This window comes from Mauremys reevesii, linkage group 3 (assembly GCF_016161935.1).
Source record: "Mauremys reevesii isolate NIE-2019 linkage group 3, ASM1616193v1, whole genome shotgun sequence".
Lineage (NCBI taxonomy): Eukaryota > Metazoa > Chordata > Testudines > Geoemydidae > Mauremys > Mauremys reevesii.
In genome coordinates, this window is record NC_052625.1 from 2,322,321 (window position 1) to 2,346,300 (window position 23,980).

A 23,980-nucleotide genomic window follows, 5' to 3' on the forward strand; every position below is an offset into this window, starting at 1 on the left:
ATCAACCAAACTTGTAATCGCATCCAAAAAATCAAGTTAATTTGACAAGATCTATTTTTCATAAATCCGTGATGATCTGCATTAATTACATTATTCTCCTTTAGTTCTTTATTAATCGAGTCCTGTATTAGCTGCTCCATTATCTTGCCTGGGATTGATGTCAGGCTGACAGGTCTATAATTACCCGAGTCATCCCATTTACCCTTGTAAAACATTGACACGGCATTGGCTTTTTCCCCAGTATTTTGGAATTTCCCCAGTGCACCATGACTTATTGAAAAGCAACATTAACAGTGCAGCAAGCTCCTCGGCCAGCTCTTTAAAAACTCTTTGGATGCCAGTACCCAGCCTTGCTGATTTGAAAATAGCTGGACTTTAGTCTCTGATCTTTAACATCCTCTGGAGGTACTAGTGGGAATGGAAGGAGTGTTATCACCATATGATGAGACATCATCATCTGTTTTCCCACAAATACAGAGCGGCAATCTTACATGATAGACCAGAAGTTACAGAAGTATTACTAGTACATGATCATTGCTATTCTAAAGGCATCCAGGCAGTGCTCAGTAGGCTAAAGGAGACTTTCCAAAGGAGGCAAAGGCCCAGATCCTATATTTAGGTACCTCACTCCCACTGATCTCCTGTATACCTCTGAGGATCTGGGCCAAATTTCACAGAGCTCCTACTAGCTCTGCTCGGGAGGTCTCCCTCTTGGCTCGTCTAACAGGCCTGCTGCCAGCTGCACAGGAAGCATTAGAAGCTGAACAGGGAAGGAGCCATGGAGATATAATTTGCCTGTCCATGCAGAGAATAAGTGCTAGCTCCTCTGCCTATGGCTGCCATTTATGACCCACAAGGGTCCCATGTTGGATCTCAGCAGCGCTCACACAGTACAGTTCCAGTTTTTGGATGGGGTCCCAACTAATTGAATACATATGGGGCCTGGCCACTCGTTGGCAGAGAACTCATTTCCCCCAGAAATCCCGCCTGGGCTATACCCAAAGCCCTTCAGTTCTGCAGACGGGACTGGCCCCCAAACCCACCCCAGACAGCAGAATTGTGCTGTTGAAGCCAAGGGGACAAAACTCTCTCCCCCACTCTGTCCCTGAGGGCTGGGAAGAAAAACTTGGAAACCTGAACCAAGCGCAACCGACAGCCTAACGAAGTCTGTAAGGTGCAGATCGCACCATGTAACTTAACAGACAATTTAACGGTCACTTTCAAACATTGCTACTGTTAACTACTGCACCACTGATGATTTCAACAGGAACTTCTAGCTAATGTCTAGCCCCACAAAGCCAAACCCTGTCTCCTAACGGTACCAAAAACCCCAACTGTCCCCTGCCCAGTTGCCAGAAACCACCAGCTTTGCTCTGACAGCTTCTGTGCCAATGCCAAAACCTGCAGCACCTTGAAAACCACCATTTCTGAAAAGCATTTGCTTTGCTCTTTGGACATACTGGTCCTAAGCACGGTGTGTGCTTGTGTCTCTTTGAAAGTGCCAGTCACAAAGATCTCGGGCTACAACACGCTTTAATGTAAGTTCAGTTAGAAGTGCAATATTTAAGCCAACCCATAAGAGTGAAATCACACAGCATAGTGAGACACTGACAACTCACAAAACACCACTCAGCGGGAGTAAAGGGTGGCACAATTAGATGAGACTAGGAAAGAGACCAAGACAAAGACAGGTCAGGCAAAGGAAGGGATGAGGGGAGTTTAAATTGGCTCCAAAAGGCTGTCCGAAAAGACGAGGGAAGCAAAGAGCCAGCTCTTGTCTGCAGCTGGCCTCCTGCCACTCCAAACTCCAGCCCCATGATCTCAAGGCTCTGTGATTAAAAAACGTACCAGATGCAGTATTCTCTCCCCTCAAAAAGCCTCCCTTTGCTCCCTTTTGCAGCAGGAACACCATCTCCTTATCACAGGCCATTCTACAGGAAGGGTAACATTCTCAGGATTGGTCCCTTTCCAAAATTTACCTGCTCACATAACGCCTGGCAGCTCAGCTATCTTTAGCTCAAACATACAGAATCGCTGAATGGGGAAATGAAATTATCCACACAGATGATGCAGCTGTGACTTTCTGAACAGAACCAAAACCCTCAAACTATTGGCCCTGATCCTGGGGAATATTGTGACAGGCTTTGGTTCTACACTAGGTCCGAAACGTGACAAGGTCGTGACCCAGGGAAGATGGTTCCCTTGTCCCAGTCAGGTACAGAGAAGGAAGTGGAATGAAAAGGAGACCCTCTGTTCCACCCACTGATTGACAAAGCCCAATGAGGGCACAGCTCTCGGCTCACTTTACATCCCATCCCGTCTCGTTCTAAGGAGGGCTTTGCTGATCACAAGCAGGCTAAAGTCCTGGCCACACTGAAGTGCGGGGGAGTTTTGCCATTGACATCAACAGAGCCAGGATTTCACCCCTAGTAGCTGTTTGTTTGTTTCCCGTTTTATTTCTAATTTCACAGATTAACATACCAACAGCCAAGATCTCAAGACAAGGAAGTCCTGTCCTTTGGAAATGCTGCTGTTTGGCTATTTAAGTCTGTCTGTGGTGTCTGGAACAGAAAGGTAGAACAACCTCTGGGATCATACAGCCTCAGAGAAGATGGACAGTAGATGGGGCTGCGATCTCGCAGGAGCCTAAGGGAGTTAAGGCCCCAGGTCCAGCTGAATTTCACTTCCCTCCCTCAGGCTCCTGTGAAATATGTCTGGCCTGGGAAAGACCTCACCCCATCTTTCCATGTCCTCCCCCACCCCCACCAGTCCATTGGCACCCTGGCAGCAGGCTAAGCAGAGAGGGAAGAGCTGAGAGGAATCCCCTCAAGGTGACCCATCTCCAGAAGGGCACCGAGGGGTGAGAGACTTTGCCCTGGCACTGCCCATGCTGCTCCTGTCTGGTGGGGACATTAGTGCAGGGGGGCATCACCTTGCTGCCTGGGAAACTGAAAACTCCTGCCAAGACGCATGGTCTCCAGGACCCAGCAGGTGCCAGGGCTGGGGAGGGACGGTACAGCCTGTCCCCCACCCTCCCTTCCATGCTCCCAGCAGAGCGGATGTGGGGCCTCAAGAGCCTGTGCACACTGCTCCTGCTGAGCTGGGGGGGCTAAGATGTCCCTGCAGCAGCCCCCAACCTCTGTCTCTCTAATCCAGGGTGTCACTGTTTGTCCCGTCAGGGTTACGCTGCCCACCTCTGGCCCTGTGATGAAGGGGTCTCTCCTAGAGGCGCTGGCTGAGAGGCTGCAGTGTGTTTCTGCAGAGCTTGCCCTGCGCAAGGTTACCAAAGGTCACGCCCGTGTCACCGCCTGCGATCCAGACTGCAGCTGCCACTAACAGCTGTCCCGTCCCCATCGAATCCAGCTGTCTCACAAACACCTCTTTGAAGCGGGGAGGGATTATCACCCCCACTTTGCAGGTGGAAGATTGTGACATTACCCAGGGTACAATCTGGACTGATGGACAGCCATGTCCCTTCACTTCTCCAACCTGGGGTGCCTTGTCTACTTCTTCACTGTGAGAGCAGCCACTCCTGGCCCGTCTACATCCAGCCTCCAGCATGTAAATCACTCCCAGTCCTACTGCGAGTGCTAAAGTCAGCTACCCCGAATTACACTGCAGGGTAACACCAGCAAATTCCCAGTCCCAGACTTTCCCCCAGACCCGTGCGTCTTGTCCAGCCCAGCCCTCTCCTGGACAACAAAAGCCCATCATTTTATTAACAGAAAATGATAAGTACAAATTCTGTGATCCCAAAAGGAGCTTCCCAAACACTTCAATCCAAACACATGGGTCTAGATAAAATAAGTTTATTAACAACAGAAGGATAGATTTGAAGTGACTACAAGTAATGAGGCATAAAAGTCAGAATTGGTTACAAGAAAATGAAAGTAAGTTACAAGTAATGCCTAGAGTGACTTCAAAGCAAAGGTCTCTCTCACCAGGTCTACCGGCTGTCTTACTGGCAGAATCTTTCAGTCAGGATCCCTCCCACCATCCAAAGCTGTTTCCTTTGTTCTTCAAGTGCTGTCAATGCCATGAGTAGATGGGAGGGAAGAATAACCTGGGGCATCTGCTCTCCTTTCTTATAGTTCTTTTGCTTCTTTGAGAATCATCTGCAGCTCAGGATCATGAGATGGAAAGTCTGAGTGGCTGGGAACCCCCCGCTGTTTCTTTGTCAAGATGTAGATTTTCACCCACATCATGTTTCCTGCCAAAAAATGGCCACTTAACCAGGTGATGGTCTCTTTGATTTTGCTGACGCTTGGCTGAGGCGTTGGCTAGCTTTTTGTCTCTGGGGACCAGGTTTGTGGCTGCTTCCCCCAGACTTGGAACATGCCTAGTAATACCATACGGAGGAATCCTATAACTTTACATGCAATGTTGCCACACATATAAATCGCTGATCATTACTGACCTGGTAAAATGTATTTTTTCAAATGATACCTCACAAGGCACACTTTGTACAAAATTTATCATAGTGTTGTGAAAGGGTGAATATAGGGGTACAGACGGTCACAGATCTGAGACACAGAGCGACTAAGTGATTTGCCCAAGGTCACTCAAGAAATGTATGGCACAGCTAAAAACTGAATCTAGATTTCCTGAGCCCAAGTCCAATGCCTCAACCACAAGACCATCCCCCCGCATTCAGCATCCCCAACCCAGCAACCACCACCACCCTGAACAACAGCCCCAGCACTCCCCCACCCAGCACAAGTTCTCAACACCACCCTGTCCCACAATCCTTTGCAGGATATGGCCTCCAATTCAGTTCCTCTGGTGCCTTTCACCTGCACTAACAAATTCTTGCTAACAAATGGGGGAGCAGACACCACGTGTTTCCCAATTGGCACACTTATCTTCCCTCACATCAAAGGCTGTGCCAGGAGGGTCAGGAAAGGATCGAGCCCTCTCTGCCCCCCTCAGGAAAGCACCATGCTGGGCATGCAGCAGGGTTGTGAGGTTCCCAGCTGTTATGCAATGGGAGGAAGAGGAAGTTCCTGACCCCTGCTCCGAAATTTGGAAGACCCGAGTGTGGATCAGACTTGCCGACACCAAAGAGAGGAAATAAAAGCGCAGCATAAATAGAGAGAGGCCCATGGTGGCAGAGTGGAATCCGGAGCACACACGTGCTCGGTCATTGCTTCAGACTCAGTGAACCCAATAGCATCCTTTTCCAGCTGGGAGGCCAGGAAAAAAGAGAGATCACTTCCCCCAAAATACAACCCTCCCCTCGCCACCGCAAATAATGATCTGCCATATCAGTCACCTCCACACACCGAGAGGTTCGGAACAAAGAGGCCTGTTGCATTTGATGTGGTGATAAAGTGCATGCAGCTTGTGGCCATTCATTTAGCATTTTATTCTGTGAACCGAATGACATCATGCTGCCCCAAGGACAATTCCGCCAGCAGAACTCCAATTTGTCTCATTGCACAATGAAGTTTTAAACGCTTCTTCCCCTCTGCCCCACACCTCCACTCCAGTTAATAAAAATGATTAATTTGAGTGTTTTCATCATTTTTGCTGATCCCAGACAGAACTGAGCGAGGTAGTTTCTGAAAGCCCTGCTAATCCACTTCAGTCGTAACATCGGTGCTGATGCATTGTCGTGCTGTATTATATTCATTCCAGGGCTCTTTGGAGGAAAATTAGTGGGCTGGCATGTTAATCTCATTGAACTCGAGGGACTGTAGTTTGATTCCTGGAGCTGCCAAATGGGTTAGGAATGACTGATTCGAACAGTGTTCTTTCCAGAGTTTCTTCATTTTAAGAAGTCAGGCCGGAGGACTGTGAGCCTCGGGCAAACACGGGGAATGTTTTTTGGCATTTTGACCCAATTTGGATTCTAGCCCACATCGCCGTGGAGAAATGCCAGGGCTTTAAATCCATGAAGTCCTTCTTCTGTGAGTATTAGGATTTCCTGCCAAGGCATAAAACAACATGTAGTCAAGAAAAGATTATCTTTTCAAAAGTTAACTTGGAGGCAGAGAAATGTGGGTTTGAGACTGAAAGGCAATCTACACTCTGCTGAGAGGGTGGGGCTCACAGCTCATTTTGATCTACACTTCGGGTGACTTTTAAACATACATTTGTGTTTTCGTGGGGGGGGGGGGAGTTTAAAATAAATGCAGAATAGAAGCCCATGAACCAGAAACCACACACTGGTCCTTACAACACGGCAGTTCTTCTTTTCCTTCGATAACAGACTGGATACTTAGTGCAGCAAAACTAAACCCAGGCTATTTTGTTACGTCTCCCAAACTCCAAGGCACCCAATCATGCCTTTTATTCATGTATTTGTATTGTGGTTAGCACCTGCGGTGCCCTAGGTACTGTCTACCATGAACAGGAAGAGACAAGCCCTGGCAGAAAGACCCACAATCTAAAAAAGAGACAAGTAGCTGGTGAAGGGGAAGGGAAAAGACTATTGGTGCCCACAGCAAAGATAGCTGTCTGTCGGATCTCTAGCTTCAACTCTCTTCTAGAACGTTTGGTTGGCCAACAATCCACTTAGAATCATAGAATCATAGAATCTCAGGGTTGGAAGGGACCTCAGGAGGTATCTAGTCCAACCCCCTGCTCAAAGCAGGACCAAACCCAACTAAATCATCCCAGCCAGGGCTTTGTCAAGCCTGACCTTAAAAACCTCTAAGGAAGGAGATTCCACCACCTCCCTAGGTAACCCATTCCAGTGCTTCACCACCCGACTAGTGAAAACGTTTTTCCTAATGTCCAACCTAAACCTCCCCCTCTGCAACTTGAGACCATTGCTCCTTGTTCTGTCATCTTCTACCACTGAGAACAGTCTAGATCCATCCTCTTTGGAACCCCCTTTCAGGTAGTTGAAAGCAGCTATCAAATCCCCCCTCATTCTTCTCTTCTGCAGACTAAACAATCTCAGTTCCCTCAGCCTCTCCTCATAAGTCATGTGCTCCAGCCCCCTAATCATTTTTGTTGCCCTCCGCTGGATTCGCTCCAATTTATCCACATCCTTCTTGTAGTGTGGGGCCCAAAACTGGACACAGTACTCCAAATGAGGCCTCACCAGTGCTGAGTAGAGGAGAATGATCACATCCCTCGATCTGCTGGAAATGCCCCTACTTATACAACCCAAAATGCCATTAGCCTTCTTGGCAACAAGGGCACACTGTTGACTCATATTCAGCTTTTCATCCACCGTAACCCCCAGGTCCCTTTCTGCAGAACTGCTGCCCAGCCATTCGGTCCCTAGTCTATAGCAGTGCATGGGATTCTTCCGTCCTAAATGCAGGACTCTGCACTTGTCCTTGTTGAACTTCATAATATTTCTTTTGGCCCAATCCTCTAATTTGTCTAGGTCCCTCTGTATCCTATCCCTACCCTCCAGCGTATCAACCACTCCTCCCAGTTTAGTGACATCTGCAAACTTGCTAAGGGTGCAGTCCACACCATCCTCCAGATCGTTAATGAAGATATTGAACAAAACCAGCCCCAGCACCGACCCTTGGGGCACTCCACTTGATACCGGCTGCCAACTAGACATGGAACCATTGATCACTACCCATTGAGCCCGACCATCTAGCCAGTTTTCTATCCACCTTACCGTCCATTCATCCAGCCCAGACTTCTTTAACTTGCTGGCAAGAATACTGTGGGAGACTGTATCAAAAGCTTTGCTAAAGTCCAGAAATAGCACATCCACTGCTTTCCCCTCATCCACAGAGCCAGTTATCTCATCATAGAAGGCAATTAGGTTAGTCAGGCATGACTTGCCCTTGGTGAATCCATGCTGACTGTTCCTGATCACTTTCCCCTCCTTTAAGTGGTTCAGAATTGATTCCTTGAGGACCTGCTCCATGATTTTTCCAGGGACTGAGGTGAGACTGACTGGCCTGTAGTTCCCTGGATCTTCCTTCTTCCCTTTTTTAAAGATGGGCACTACATTAGCTTTTTTCCAGTCATCCGGGACCTCCCCCGATCGCCATGATTTTTCAAAGATAATGGCCAATGGCTCTGCAATCTCATCGGCCAACTCCTTTAGCACTTGAGAGAGTCGGGACTGTAACAGGGAGGTTTCTGGACCATTTGGATGGAAACCCAGTGCCTGGATGTCTGGGAGCCCACTCCGTGGGTGCTTGGTATCTCGGAACTCAGGCCTGGGTGTTCCAAGCTGCGCATCTAAAATGAGGGGACCCTTGAAAACATTGGCCATGTCGTCTTAATGTTTGCAAGAGCACCCAGATGGATTTCAAGTTCTGCTCCTGTCCTGCTCAAGGCTTCCTGCTGCCTTGTAGGCTGCATGTCTGTTGCACCCTGCTTCCTGACAACCATGCCAAGAGGGTGCTTTATCTGGGTAGAGAACTCTGGACTACAGGGTGGAGAGCAAATTCCCAATCTCTTTGCAGCTCCAGAATTCCAGTCTGCGAAGAGAGAGGGATAATGCAGCGGAGAAAGGAAATTTCCCTTCTTTTGTAGAGCCAGAGCTGCCACAACGGCAGGGAAGGCCGCCCCGGCACTATCAGGCAACGGCCGCTTTGGGTGCCAGTGTGCACACTGCCAGCCCGGAGCCTCCTGGGCACAGCTGGGGCCCCCATGACAGCTAAGCCTTGCGATCTTAGCGGAGAGCTCTTGCTGATGGCCCGGCAGGTGCTCTGAATTCAGTAGAACCTCTCAGCTGCAAGGAGCCTGGCTCAGAGGCCTGGTGGGTGTGGAATTGGAGCACGAATTGCTTTGGGTGCTGCTCAGTTGTGTTTTCAAGAACTTCTCTGGAGGTTTGAACCTAGTGAGGGGAAGGGCAGTGACTCCAGCACCCGAGTCAGAGGCCAAACCTTGCAGTCAACATCGCACCGAACCGTGGGAGAGGATCCCAGGCTGCCTAGTTGGGAGTCTATTCGCACCGCATCCCTCTTGAGCTGAGGGGGTCTGAGAGCAGACCTGCTATGCCAGGATCCAGGAATTCCTCTCAAGGCTCGGAGATGCTCAGCCCAGAAAGCAGAGGGGTAACTTTTGCTTTGATGGGAGCAACACCCAACGGCCACCTGCTTTCTGGTGAGAGCAACCAGGGAAGCACCAGTGCCTGTGGATTTGAAGTTCTCCGGCTTCCAAAGGTGAGAAGGGAGCCTACTGCATTGGGATTAGATGAGCCCAGAACACTGAGGGGAGGCAGGTTCTCTCTGGACACAGGCGCAGCGAGCGTAGTGCATTCGGGTAGCTCCCCGGCAGCTATCCCTCAAAATATCCTTCCTGGCCTTTCCTCGCAGCGCGTTCTGTGGCTCTTGTCAGCTGGGTTGGGGTGAGCTTCCTTGAGACCCGCCCGAGCTGCGATATGAAACTGTCACTATGGTTCACTAAGTAAATGCCACAGTCCCAGAAGCTGCAACTGCATCTGACATGCTCAAGTCTAAGCAGCCTTTAGCTGCAAAGGGCTTGAGTTTTTGTTTCCGGTAAAGTCTGCAGCCTGCTGTGTGGATAAAGAGCCCTTGGCTGTGGCGTTACTGTCCATTTGCATAGGACTTTGGCCACTGATGGACAGATTATTGCTGAACTGCTCAGACATTCCCCCTTCTCAAAGCCAAGCTCAGCTCTGCGACGCGACCCTCCCTGCTGGCTCAGGGGTTAAATCAGGACTGGAACAGAAGTCGGCTGCATCTTACCGGGGGCCATCTCTTGGGTCTGTCTCTGTACAGCACCCAGCTGATCCAGGACTGGGGTTCCCAGGCACTGTGGCAATACAAATACTGACCAGTAACGAGGGATAACCTGAGTGGTGCTGATCGGCCCAGCTGTCCCACGTCAAGTTGCTGACCCCTGGAAGCGCACAAGCTACTGATACTGCAGCGAGCGCGTCACAGGAGAAAGCCCAGAAGAGAGTGAGCGTCTGGAACCGTGCAAGACAGCAGGTGAAAGTGTTACGCACACCACTGAACTCGCTTCTGCAAGGCTTGCTGGTTTTTATTTTCATAACGTTGACTCATTCTTTCCTACAGAAGCCACTTCATCCCATGAAATGTATTCACACGCACACACAAACCTCACCAGTTCAGACAGTCACTGCCTTCACGCTGGCCGTGCTGGAGGCGGGGACTCTGATGCAAAGGGGAATGCTTGCAGTGGATACTTGGGATGGCCTTCCAGCTCCCAGCTCTGGGGGAGAAATGTTGCAAGCTGGGCTCTGGCAAAGCCAACGTTCTGGGCGTGCTTGTCCAGTAATCACCCATCAAATCTTTTCTCCTGCCTTAGTGAACTCAATAACGTTCCCTCGGGATGTGACAGTACATACAGGAGCAGTCGCCAGGGAATATGGTTATTTAGTCATCCAAGGCAAACCGTGAACACTCCTAATGGCACCCACTGTCTATGCAGGGAGTTCTGCACTCAACACAGGCAACGGTCTCAAAGGGACGGGGAAGGGGTCTCAGCTGCTCACTCTGAATGGGAGCCTGTGGGTCTGGGAGGGAGCACGCACATAACCCCAGCCTCCAGGGCCTTTCAAGACTACCACCAAGAGCCTATGGCTGGGATGAGAAGCCAGCTTTACAGCTTCACTCCTTGGGCCCCACGGAACTTTCTGCCCTTTGGGTAAAGTTCATCTGTTCAGGGGGCAGCCCCTGAGGGTGGAACGATCTCCCATGGGAACAAACAGATCATCCCAAATCTCACCCCCTTCCGCTCCAAGGGCAAGGTGACCTTCACTAAGACAGACTCAGCAGAGCATGGACAGTCAAAAACACACACACGCCAAAGCCCTACCCAAGCAAAACATGGGGGAGAGGATGAGAGAGAGAGGAAACCATATGTGATAGGTGTTAGTCAGTCGCTTAATACACGACTGGCAGGTGCTCAGATACTACAATGATGGGGGCAGATTACGAACCTGTAGAGAATAAAAAGAATAGAACAAGTGGCTATCTATGCACAGGATACTATTATAATGGAAAACCACCCTCATACACCTCAAAGAGCACACATCTTGAGGGGACCCATCCCAGGAAGGAGAGATCTGAGGCACTGTCTGCCAGCCGGCGTAGTTTAGAGCAGCCCTTTGACGGCTCTAACATACACATGGCCAGGAATAGCTGGGCAGAGAGTGAGGGGAGCAATAACCACTCTGCTCTGTAGATCGGAACTCGGCCACAGCAGACTCTGATCCGTGGTCTTTTGAGTTAATCTGAGCACTAACAGTCTGATACGACCCTATGAGGAAAACCAGCCTTGAATCACCCAATGACTCCAAGAGTGACTTGGTCAAGCTTTTCTAGAACAAAAATTCACCTTTAGACAGGGAAAAGGCATGGAAAACCTTAGCCCCAAAGACGCGGTAGAGCACATTAGAATAACTGGGAAAGGCAGTTAGCACAGAAATGGAGCTGTCTGAGCTATGAGTGTGCAGTGCTTGGATGTGCTACAGTGCAGTCAGTAGCATTTTCGGAGCTTAGCATGCAGGTCTCATATTTTAGATGAGCTGCTTCAATGAATGAATGGAAAGAAAATCTTGGGAGTAAATGCAAAAGCTGGGACTACGTGGCACACTGGGTTAGTTTCTTTCCACTGCTGGCCAGTTGGGTTCAAATCTTGTTTAGGTTCCGCGTGATCATGAGTTTACTAGCCTCACTGGAGTCCCTGGTGAACACTACTTCATGTTATAAAAATCCCCATTCATCCTGCCTGGAAATCTTTGTGCAGGAGGGTTACAAGACCAACAAAGGTGCCGTACATCACCAGATGTGCACAGCAACTGCCTTTTGCAAATCATGTTTAAGATCTGGCTTCACCATTGATGACTGATCAAAATTTAGTGCTGTTTTAATACCTTGTATTACAGCTCTGTGCACAGTGGATGAGCCTTTTACAACTGTAACATATGTTGGAGATTAGCAAAACTAGTTTGGCATGGCAGAAAGATAAAAATATAGAGCACATACCAAATTCACTCTCTGACCCATAACAGCTTCCAGATAACTCATATGCAATGTGCTTACGGTTCAGATTATTGCATTGTTGTCGGTAATGTACAATTGCTGTATAGCTAATAAACAAACAAGCTGGTTCCTGTTACTCATATGCCTCTTGCAACAACTGTAAATCTGTGATCCTTTAGGTCCCTAATATGCACATGAAAAATGCATGTCTCTCTAATAGCAAGAACACTTTCCCTAAAGGAAAAAAGCCTCTTCCAGAAAGGTGTAAAGTTCACTCTCCCCTGGAATAATTCTTACTGGGTCATATTTACTTAGGACTCAGAAAAGGCCTGATGGGAAGGATAGACTAGTGGCTAGAACACTGAACTAGGATGCAGGAAACCTGCATTGAATTCCCAACTCAGCCACCGACTTCCTATGTGGCCTTAGGCAAATCGTGTCATCTTCCCTTTGCCTCAGTTCCTCTCCCTGCAAAAGGAGGATACCACCTCGTGTAGGGGTTGTGAGGATAAACCAAGCTGAGTGATTGGGAGATGCTCAGACACGATGTGTTGAGGGTTAAATAGGGCCCTCCTGAGTACTCGAGCTGGCTGAGCTCAGAGAGGAGTGTAACTCTTGGAAATATTGTTGAGGAACATGCAGCAAGATTGGGAGGTGGCACTGAGGGGCTGCAAAGGTGGAGGGTTTGTGAACAGTAACAGAACGGGGGAGTGGGGAAGATTCCAGAGGACCTGTTTTGGTCTGGTGAGGCTGGATTTGACAACAGCCCATGCAAGAAGCGATGTCAGACAGACGGGCTGAAACGGGAACTTGGGCAGAGACAGACTGGTGAGGGAGATCTGTGATAGCAAGTGAAGACATGTCAGCAGTTGAGATGTACACTTGAGTGAGAGTGATGAAATGCAGCAAGAACCAAGCCCACAGTTACCAATAATACAGCCCTACCTTTAAGTGCAGTGTTCCATATGTGAGAGGTACAATACTGTAGATGGTTAACCAACTAACCACATGGCCCTCCTATGCCTGAATTAGCTGTAGAAATGTTTTGGAGCCACACAAAACTAAATGAATAGCAATCGTTTGCTTTGCTTGCAGCAGACTAGCTTAAGCATCAGACTCTGGTGTATCTGCAACATCCTTTTCATTTTACTCTGTTGCCTTGTATATTTAATGGTGAAATTTGCTTAGGTGGTTACAGAACTAGAAAAATAAAAGTTGTTGAATAGTGAGGTTGGCAAGACGATATCATAAATCAGACCAACGCCTTGCTTACCAAGTGAGTCGTGTCTAGGATATTAAAGCTTGAAGCTGAAATTGCAGCAGTCGGCAATTTGAGTAGGTGTAGCTGGGCTGACTGTCAGAGTGTTATGGCTGTTTACTCAACAGTGGATAGGAGCTTTTTGGAGGAAAAAAGATTTTCCCATTTCAAAAACACTCTGTCAACCCAAAGTGATAAAGCTGCTAATTTTTCTCTTGTGAACCATTTTTAATTGTCAGCTTTAACTGTAAACTTTTACTGAAGCCAGTTAAAAAATGCAAACTGAGCACAGTTCTCTACTGTCCGTAGCACAATTATTGATCAGCATGCTTTAAGAGCCATCAAAGGAGAGTTAACAAGGTCCTGGTTCAACACAGTACATAAGCGCATGCTTAATTTTAAGTGGGTAAGTAATCCCATCCCTATTCAGCAAAGCACTTAAGCAGGTACTTAGTCCCAGTGATTTCAATGTGTCTGCTTCCCAGTGGGGTTCACAATCAGGCCCCAAATGAGGAAAAGCAGTCCTGGACAGTTCCTGACAAACCCAGTTGTGATGGGCTCGGTCCACAGAGATCCCCTGGGGACTGTGCTGAAATTACCTGATGTGCTGAAATTACCTCTGAGCCCATTTTCTTTGCCAGCTTGGGGCTCCAGAACCCTGGCTTGTTGAGCCAGACATGCCAGTCTGCTGCAACGCAGACCCAGGGTCTGACCCATGCCCCAAAGCTGCAGACTTAACTGAAAACAGCTCAGCAAGTTCTCTTGTCTCCAGTACCCAGACACCCAGCTCCCAATGGGATCCAAACCCCAAATAAATGTTTTATTCTGTATCAAACTTATACAGGGTAAACTCATAAATTGTCTGCCCTCTATAACACTGATCGAGAGAGATGCACAGCTGTTTGCTCCCCCAGGTATTAACCACTTACTCTGGGTTAATACAATCACTTTTGTTTATTAATTAAGAATAAGAAGTAAGATTTAAGTGGTTTCAAGTAATAACAGACAGAACAAAGTACACCTCTACCTCGATATAACGCTGTCCTCGGGAGCCAAAAAATCTTACCGCGTTATAGGTGAAACCGCGTTATATCGAACTTGCTTTGATCTGCCGAAGCGTGCAGCCCTGCCCCCCCAGAGCACTGCTTTACCGCGTTATATCCGAATTCGTGTTATATCGGGGTAGAGGTGTAACTTACCAAGCAAAATAAAACAAAACATGCAAGTCTAAGCCTAATACATTAAGAAACTGAATACAGGTAAATCTCACCCTCAGAGATGTTCCTCTAAGCTTCTTTCACAGACTAGACTCCTTCCTAGTCTGGGCCCAATCCTTTCCCCTGGTACAATCCTTGTTAGTTCCAGCTCAGGTGGTAACTAGGGGATTTCTCATGACTGGCAGCCCCCTTTGTTCTGTTCCACCCCCTTTTAAAGCTTTGGCACAAAGCGTGAATCTTGTGTCTCTCTGGGTCCCCACTGCTCCTTCTAAATGGAAAAGCACAAGGTTTAAGATGGATTCCAGTACCAGGTGACATGGTCACATGTCCTGTGAGACCCTCCCAAGCCTCCATTCTTCCCGGCTTGACTCACGCAAACACAGGAAGGCTTACAAGTAAACAGAGCCATTTACAACCAATTGTGCCATCAAGATTCTAAACCACCATTAATGGCCCACACGTTGCGTAATTACAACAGGACTTTAGAGTTATACTTCATATTTCTAGTTTCAGATACAAGAATGATCCATGCGTACAAACAGGATGACCACACTCAGTCGATTATAACTTTGTAATGATACCTTACAAGAGAGCTTTTGCATGAAGCATATTCCAGCTACATTATATTCCCACTCATTCGCATATTTCCATAAAACATATGGAGTGAAATCTCACACCAGTCATTTATCACCCTCTTTGTGGAAATCCCAAATTTCATTGCAACACCAGCCTCCTCCTCTGATCCCACTTGCCAGTGCCACGTAAAGCCTTCGTGCGCGCAGCTGCTGAGCTCCGGAGGAGGAAGGCACTCTCCTCCTCCTCCTCGAAAGAGCGTGCCCATTGGCAAATAGCGGACAACGCAGCAAAATCAGTTTCTTGGCTGGTAAATTCATACTTATCCGTTCTCCCCTCCCACTAACACATAACAGGATTAAGGGGAATGCAGACCACCTGGGGTATTTTCAGTGGTTTTCAACTGGGGTATGCATGCTCTCATCAGGGGGTTCACGAGAAAAATCCTGTAATAGCAGAAAAGCATCTTGTTATCCCTTACAGACTTCCCCCCACACCATTTTCATAGGTATAGTGTGACCCTATCTCAGATGGGGGTACATGGTAGACTACATTATTTGGAAAGGGGTACATGGCCTAAAAAGTTTGAAAACCACTGCTCGATCTGATTTAAAACCTTGGACCAACACGATCTACAGTACGGTTCCATTCAGAAAAGAGATGCCACCTTCTGATTAACAGCTCTGCTTCAGCCTTATTCGGGGACGGATAGCTCAGTGGTTTGAGCATTGGCCTGCTAAACCCAGGGTTGTGAGTTCAATCCTTGAGGGGGCCACTTAGGGATCTGCGGCAAAATCAGTACTTGGTCCTGCTAGTGAAGGCAGGGGGCTAGACTCAATGACCTTTCGGGGTCCCTTCCAGCTCTATGAGATCAGTATAGCTCCAGATATATTGACTTCAGTGAGGGAAGAAAAGTTTTTATTGCTTTTTCCCCCTCTCATTCATACAGCAGAGGCAACACAGCTCAGAGAGGCAGCTACCGTCTGCTCCTCCTTGTGCATCGCTATTATTGTTAATTCGGTTCCACTGAAGGCAACGGGGTTGCATCGAAGCCTGGCCTATGTTGGATGCATGTACTGTTCTGCAGCCTGATTTAATGCTCGAGAATGCGTGTAAGCCAGTTCTCTGCACATCAATGTGCTACAACCAGCTGACAAGCACTTCAAGAAGCGGCTGGAGCGGACGAGGCTTTCAGGAGGTCTGAAAAGTGGCTCAGCCTAAGCCATTTCAGCGGGGACTGGTTTAGTGCCCTGGGTGAGGGTTCAGCTAACTTTTCCCCCCTACTATCCAAGGTGCATGACGATGACGTTGCAAAATCTCCCACAATGCACTGCTTCGGCCCGCTCCAGAAATGGTTTAGAATGCTATTCCTGTGGATGCAGGTTCTTAGACTGAGTCGGGCTGGGCAGGAAGGATCGCCCAGTGACTAGAGCACTGGCTTAGGATTCAGGAGAGCTGGGTTCACTTCCACCTGACCGTCAGACAGACAGACAGTCACAGTCTTTCTGCTTCAGTTCCCCACCTGTCCAATGGGGAGGCAAGGCAGTGCCATTATCCACGTGAGGGTAAATACAGTAACGACTGTCGGGTGCTCAGATGCGGTGGGGTTGGGGGCCAGATAAGAACCTCAGACAACCAGCATGGATGCACTGAACTGTTTGTATTTAATCCAGCTCAACCGGACAATGGTGCAGGTCTCCAGTGCAGACACAGACTGAGGGCTGCAGAGCCTCCATGACTAGCGAGGAGGCAGGAGCAGGGGCAGCTTGCTGAGTTCACAGAGGGAGCAGGCTGAACGAATGCCTTGCCCTGGTAAACAGTTCCGATTCGCCAGTCTTACATCCCCTTGGCCTTGGCATAAATGACTAACCACGGACGGTGCAGGGGCACAGGGAGGCCTGCTGTGTGCCAAGCACCCCTGCACACTCGGCCTCTCCTGCCTCTCACTTGCACCTGTGTAGAAAAGGTGCAACTCGAGTGGCAGCAGCGAAGCTACTCCTGATTTACACTGGTGCCTGTGTCTGGACAAATGCAGCACGACGACTAAGGGATCAGGAGAAGGGACTTGCTATTACGTGAGTAGCCAGTGATCGCTGGTGGAGGCCTGTTACATGGGGTCCGTCAGCAGCATGCAGTCTGTCTTGCCCTCCTTTCTGCTCAGAGAGGAATCCCAATGCCTGCACTCAGCCGTCATTGTGTCAGCTTAGTACTCTGGAGAGTGGTGAATGAATCCAGGAGTACAGCCGGCAACACTGCAGTCCCGAGCTGAGCACATGGCTCTGATAACACACCTGCCTGGGACTGATGCTTAGTCCTGGCCCTTTCTTAAGCAGAGCGTGCTAATCATGCCAAACAGCATGGGGCTGAGTTTGGTGGGAAGAATCGAGCAGGGACTCCAGAGGGTTGCAGTCAACTCATTCCAACTTGATCCAACTGCAACCAAGTCTTTGGAGGTGAAAAATTAACTTATGAAACCACCGAGCTCTGCCCAGTTAGTTATTTGGGGTGGAATTTTCCACAGCGCCCAAGGCAGCTTCACCCAAGTAGCCTTATGTATTCACACAAACTCAGGGGATGAGCTGCTCTCACAGCATGACGACATTTGGGGCACACGCCGCCTTTTAAACGTGCCCCTCAGCTGCAGCAAGAACTGTGCCAGGCAGGGATGGATGTCAAAAGGGCACCCGGCTGAGCTCTGAGGCACTGTTACATATCAGCTCAGTAGAGAAACTGAAGGCCTCATCGATCCCACAGCTGACAACGTAAAAGCAGGGAATTGAAAGGTCCTGGGACACCTGTTTCTAATGCAGTACAGCCTGTGGTGTTCCTGGACATGGACAGCTCATGTGGGAACCATATTTAAACCACATGTTTTAACCACAATGGCCAGTTGATGTGTCCTAGAAACTAGCTCAGCTCTAACTGGGCTTAATGAGTCAAACATTTTCTTTAAAGGGAAGTGGGAATGGGATGGAAAAATGGGGAACAGCAAATAGGAAAAAATGTCATTTTTCAACAATTTAGCCTGTGGTGAGAATAAACATTTAATAATTTAACTGTATAAATATAAAAAAATAAACTGGAACATTTCACCAGTTTACTAATGCTCTTCAAATTCAGTGCCTGTCAACCTTCAACAGCAAGTTCCGTTCAATCACAGCAACTTTTATAAATATTAGATGTTATTCTTTTTCCTGAGGTTTTAACTTTACTGGTAAACAATTTATGGTAAATGAAACTCTCTTCTGAGAAGCGAGTTTTGAGGAAATAGAAAAAAAACCAAACTTTTTTATTGTCTATTAACAGTCATTTTGTATGGGCACATGTGGTCTTTTGGGGCTGTACAAGTAGATTCTGGAACAACTAGAACACTTCTAAGGTAACATTTCAGAGTAGTATTATCAGCAAAATGTTAGGGTCAAACTAATATTTCATGTCATAGAACTTTTCAGGGATAAGAAAAACTACTACAGAGAACGCAGCTCACCTAAGACCTAGTCTATTCCCTCCAGGGCCCCTGTACTGCAGTGGTAAATCTGTCACTGATCCCATTCTGGGGTTTGTAACTTGCCGATAGCAGGTTTCAGTCCAGAAAATAATGGTTATCTGACGTCGCCATCTGAGGATAACTTTTTTTTTAACCCCAAGTCAAACACCCCACTGGGAAAGCCACAACCACATACACAACAACAAACACAGCAAGTGACAAGAGCATGGGCTTCAGACACTTTGCAGGCTCGTGACTCAAAATGAAAGATAATTCAGTCTGTAGCCTTTGTAGGGGCTGGATTAAGCCACCACAGGCCGATCAGCTGTACCTACACACTTCTGATAAATGTCAGCTTTGCAGCTCTTTGAAATCACATCCAATAATGACAGACATCAGAGCCAAGTCCATTATTCCTGTCTGTCAAGTGGCAGGCTATGGGATAACCTCATTCTCACCTCACTCACATCAGTTTTACATGTGATAGCTCAGAAGCTACCTGTTCGACATTTCTGTTGAAGCCAATGGCCATTACTCTGCTGGGATGAACTAACAACATAATACCTCACTTTGACATACTTTCATCTCAAAGAGCTTTGCAGACTGGTTTTCAGGGATCAATTCAGCTCAGAAATGCACCCAGCTCTGGGGCGAAACATCGCAGCTGTTTAACAGCACACAGCAAAACTACGCAGCAGGTTAGGGCAGGAACTGACGAATGCTGTATCCAACTGGAAAGCTAAGGAGGAACAGAAGTGTGCAGAATGCCATCAGCTGAGTTGAAAATGTGGCCAGAATCTTCCATCCTGCAAAACGTCAGTCGCCACAAGACGCTGGTCACCAGTCTCATGCCCGGGTTGGCACTCCCTAGCACGCGTCTGGAGCCTGGCTCCAGTGCCTGCACTCACTGTCCAACAGCAGCCGAGCTGCAGCCTGAACAAGTACGTGCTGTGAGAGCACTCCAAAGCTACAGAGCTCCCTGCAGGTTCTTGTGACCATCTAGTCTGACCTCCTGTATACGTGGATGGCCTGAATGTGAAGAGATTAGAGTCAGGCCCCCGACCCCACTAAAGCCGCGATGCGCCATTGCAGCAGCACAAAGTAGCCATAAACTCGGCTCAGATGGCTGGAGGAGGATCTCCTGGCATGGAATAAACCTCAGGGTCACTGTAGTGGTGTCTACGCCATCCCTTCTTTGGGGGCTGTGGGCAGCCAGCATAATGCAGAGCAGGCCTGGGGCTGCTCTGCTTCATGCTATGGACTCAACCAGCCCTCAGCAGCCAAGATCCAGGGAGAGGAATGGGAATCCAAAGCCACGTTATCTCCTCTCCCTCAAGAGCCCCCAGAGACCAGGTGCAGGGATGTGCCCCATCGAGGACAATCCTATCACACCCCTGCAGCGCACATCCCTTGCTATGCAGTCCTGGTGTTTTCAACACAGGCTTTCACAACTGAGAACAGGTCCCCGAAAGGATGGCTCTTTGCCCTGTGCTGGGGCACGTCCACCAAGAATCCTGTACTCTTATGCCCTTACCATCGGGCACCAAGAGAGAGCTAAAGCTAAACAAAACTCGAACTTTGCAGAATGTGGCTACGAAATCAGCTAAGTAATGGTGGCTCAGGGGCAGGTGGGAGTTAGCCGGCATTTGCAAAAGCATCTAAAAGGTGCTCAAATACTTTTGAGGATCTGGGCCTAAGTGACTGAGGACCATAAATCCCCCCAACATTCAATGAGATTTCCGCTCCTAAATCACTTTGGTGCTTTTGAAAATCCCACCCTGTATTAATTTTTCTTTTAAAAGTTTGCATGAGTCTGTATGCACCTCACACACACAAAGCTAGGCTAAAGAACATTACTAAGGTTGTGGCACCTTGTAGACTAACAGACGGATTGGAGCATGAGTTTTCGTGGGTGAATACCCACTTCGTCGGATGCATGACGAAGTGGGTATTCACCCACGAAAGCTCATGCTCCAATACGTCTGTTAGTCTATAAGGTACCACAGGACGCTTTGCAGTGTTGAGTAGTGAAGGAGGCTGTTTTCTGTGGGACCGCAGGCGCTCTGTGAGGATGGTGCATTCATTCACAGTTTGGTCAGCATTCAGAGCTGTGAGCGGCTGGAGATTTTAGCTGGTACGCTCCAGCAAGTCTCTAGCGAGTGTGGGCAAACTGATTTTTCCAAAGCTTTGAACTTGACCAAACTTGAGCAGATTTTCAGAAATGGCCAAGGTCACATCTCTGCCTTAAAAGGCCACCCCATCCCCTGCCAAATTTCAAGTCCCTACTCTAAAGCATGGGGTGACAGAGCTGTTAAAAATTTCTGGCAATCTTCTCTTTGAACATGAGCAAGACACAGTTTTTCCCTAGCCTCATTCCCAGCAACGGCAGAACTGGTTTGGCTGAAAGTTTCCAAAAATATTCAGCTTGCAAGCAGACAACTAGCATGGAAACTTTCAGTCCAAGCAGCTAAAATCCAACAAAGTTATAAACAAGTGAAAATGTCTTATAACTGGAAGTGTCGGGCAACCTTAATAAGCCACACTACCAGGCCTACCTCTGTGTGTGTGTGTGTGTTTATATGCACACCCCCCCCCCAAAGTCTCTATAGTGTAGACCAGGATCGGGATGCTGAGATCAGAGGGAGAGGACATTGCCGACAGAACCACTCCCTTCTCTATATAATGATGTGCACTTTTCAGAACGTAGAAGACAATTTTTAATGTTTCCCAAGCTTAAACACAGCATTGGGTAATAAGACTTTCTTGTGGGCTCCAATAGTTGCTCTTGATGTAATTTATGTCCCTCCACCTAACTTCCTGCTCTTTACTGAGCACGGATTTGATGAACCCAGAGCAAGATGTGCTCCAAGCCACTTCCCAGCTAAATAAGACGTTAAGAGTTAGACACCAACATACTAGGACAATCTAAATGATACAATTCAAAAATTCCAACCGGTTTCATACGCAGGACAGTAACATACACCACAACGGGGGCTGTTGCTTCAGCAACACACTGTCTTTTCCATTTCGGTCTCTCCCCTTACCTTGGTACAGAAGAAGAATTACAAGCCTGTGTAGATATTTTCAGGGCATTTTCTCTGGCAGACCTTTGTTACAGTTCTCTCCGGTAATGCCCTGTCTCCAATGCACATTAACCCTCATTCTTATCACTCTTGTTACAACAACAACATGACAAGGAATAAAAATGAGCACTAGAGTTCGTTTGGGGTTTACTGTGTTTATTCTGGTTCTTCACAAGAAAGTATCCCTGTACCTGCATCGGATGCACATTGCAAATACTTGTATCCAAGTGCTCCCCCACTGCCCCCTTTGCCCAGAGGAGATGCAGTTTGTCCATTATACCCAGAGACGTATAATTGCAGGCCCTTGCAAGATGATGTATTGTATCCACAGAGATGACCCAAGTTATTTACATAGCTTACAACCTCTAAACTTTATTATGGTTATTAATGGTAACCACGTCTCCCCATTCACATTGCAATGTTGTTGCTATTTCTGTTAAATAATCCCTTGTTTCTTCCAGGAAGTGTTTAAATAATTTAGGTCACCTCTGTACCAAAGACTGTCAGTGGTTTTGTACAGTACATAGTTAAATCATGTGATTTAGCATGAGATACGGGACATTTCTGACCAGAGCACTTAAGCCAATAAAGATAAGAAATGTCCAAAGTATCACATTCATGTCCCAGTGCTGCAAATATCCACTGTAGAGTTAGTCCCTGGAATACCCCTTTCCAATCCGAGTGTGTAGATGTTCCTGATTTAAATTGCCAGGAGCTCGAGATGGGATTGAGGCCCTGGCGTTATTTTGGATCATCTGCATCATTCAGCTTCCTGTTTTACCCTCCAGAAACTCTGAAACAAAGAACACAGAGAAAAGATACTGACCACCGCCTCTGTATTAGAGAGATGGCAATGAACCAGTCTGCCTGGAACACAAAGAAAAACAGCTTTAGGAGTCGAAGAAAGAATTGTGGAGCCTTAACTTTAGACACAAACATTTTAAAAATCTTAGCCACATTTCTAACCCATCCGAGAGAAGCAACCCAGTTTTCTATCCAATTACTGGAATGGATCCACACAGTTTGCTATTTTAAAACAAGTTCTTGGTGAGGGAAGGAGGAAAAATGGCCAAGAGAAAATTCCCATATGGGACCGACAATTCCCAGAACAGCAGCCATATGAAACTGAACATCAATCATCTTTGAAGCTCACTCTTGCTGCACTGAGTGAGCAGTAATGACGACACAGGATTACAGAATAGCCTGTTGGAATCATCCTACAAGACACACAAGGAGGGCTCAGTTAAAGGGCACATAGGAAGGATGATTTTGGCTGCCATATGTAAGTGCCACTCTGCTTGCCGCTTCCTACTCCAAGCAGAGTTTCACGTAGGCTCACGACCACTCACCTACTGAGACAAACACAACTCCAGCAGGAGACTGGGCAAGAAGCAGCATTTAACCCAATGCACCACGTAGCCAGACCCACTGCGTGGGACCCTGTCTGAACTAGAGATGGTCTCAGGCGCTCGTACCTCCTGGCAGCAACTTGCCCGGATGTGCAGCCACTGCACAGACGGACGGAGAAACACGCTCAACCGGGGCCTGGGGCTGCTCTCACAGCGGAGGCATTTCCAACAGGGTCACGTTAACACTTATTTCTACCTCCACTGTAGCCTCGACAAGGATCTCTGCATCACTCCCTTTCTTCTCACTGCCTGTGGCCCTTCCGGTCCCGGGGCCCAAGTCCGAGCTGACCTGCCCCAGGGGCTCTGTGGCTCAGCCCTTGGCTCACCTCTTTCTATGCCAGGTGTAAGTTGTTTGGTATGGCACAGAGCTGCTGTACCCCTCTTACGTGACACGTCCCTGATCCCAGGCTCCAGCAGCATATGTAAAATAATCATCCCTAGCTCTTATCGAGCCTGGTGCATCAGCAAATCTCAGAGCACTTTGCAGAAAGAGGGAAGTCTCATGTTCCCCATTTTCCAGATGGGGAAACTGAGGCCGTGAATGGTGAAGCGACTTGCCCCAAATCACCCAGCAGGTCACTGGCAGAGCCACGCTGCCTATAAACCAAGACACTGCGCTGTGGGGAAGCCAAAGCTGTCAGATGGCCCCGGTCATGCCTTGCTGCTGAGCATCTGTGCACAAGGGCAGCTGCCCCCAGGCTTGAGGGCTCGACTAGTCTATATAGTCGCCACCCCACAGGGTGCAGGTGGAGAGGCTCAGACGGGCCGGAAATGTTTTCGCAGGAAGAAACTTGCACTGGCCACTGGGAAGCGAGACCGATTTGCCTGGGGCCCAGGTTTGTGTGGAGGAAGGTGGCAGAAGGGTACAGAGAAGTCTCTCTCTCAGCCACAGGCCCACTCCTGGCTGTTCAGAGGGCAGTCAGGGCCTGCCCTGTTCTGCAATCCCTGGCTGTGGGGAGGTAGCCAGCCAGGGTGACCGTGCCCCATCCCAGCTGCCTGTCCCCACCATGCACCTTGCCCATCAGGGCACTGCTTGGCTCCATAATTCCC

The 23,980-nt window shown here is 48.2% G+C and overlaps 1 long non-coding RNA gene across 5 annotated transcripts in view; it reads right to left on the reverse strand.

The window, feature by feature from the left end:
- LOC120400606 overlaps positions 1-23,980 on the reverse strand; it is a 303,500-nt gene that overhangs the window by 127,528 nt on the left and 151,992 nt on the right. The window contains exons 1-2 of one of the 5 annotated variants that reach the window (XR_005595918.1): positions 6,445-6,475; positions 5,273-5,926 (exon numbers count right to left, since the gene is read on the reverse strand). The exons of the other annotated variants lie outside the window; for them this stretch is intronic. This is a non-coding gene — a long non-coding RNA (uncharacterized LOC120400606). Of the gene's footprint in view, positions 1-5,272; positions 5,927-6,444; positions 6,476-23,980 lie in introns of those variants that run through there. 5 annotated transcript variants of the gene reach the window in all.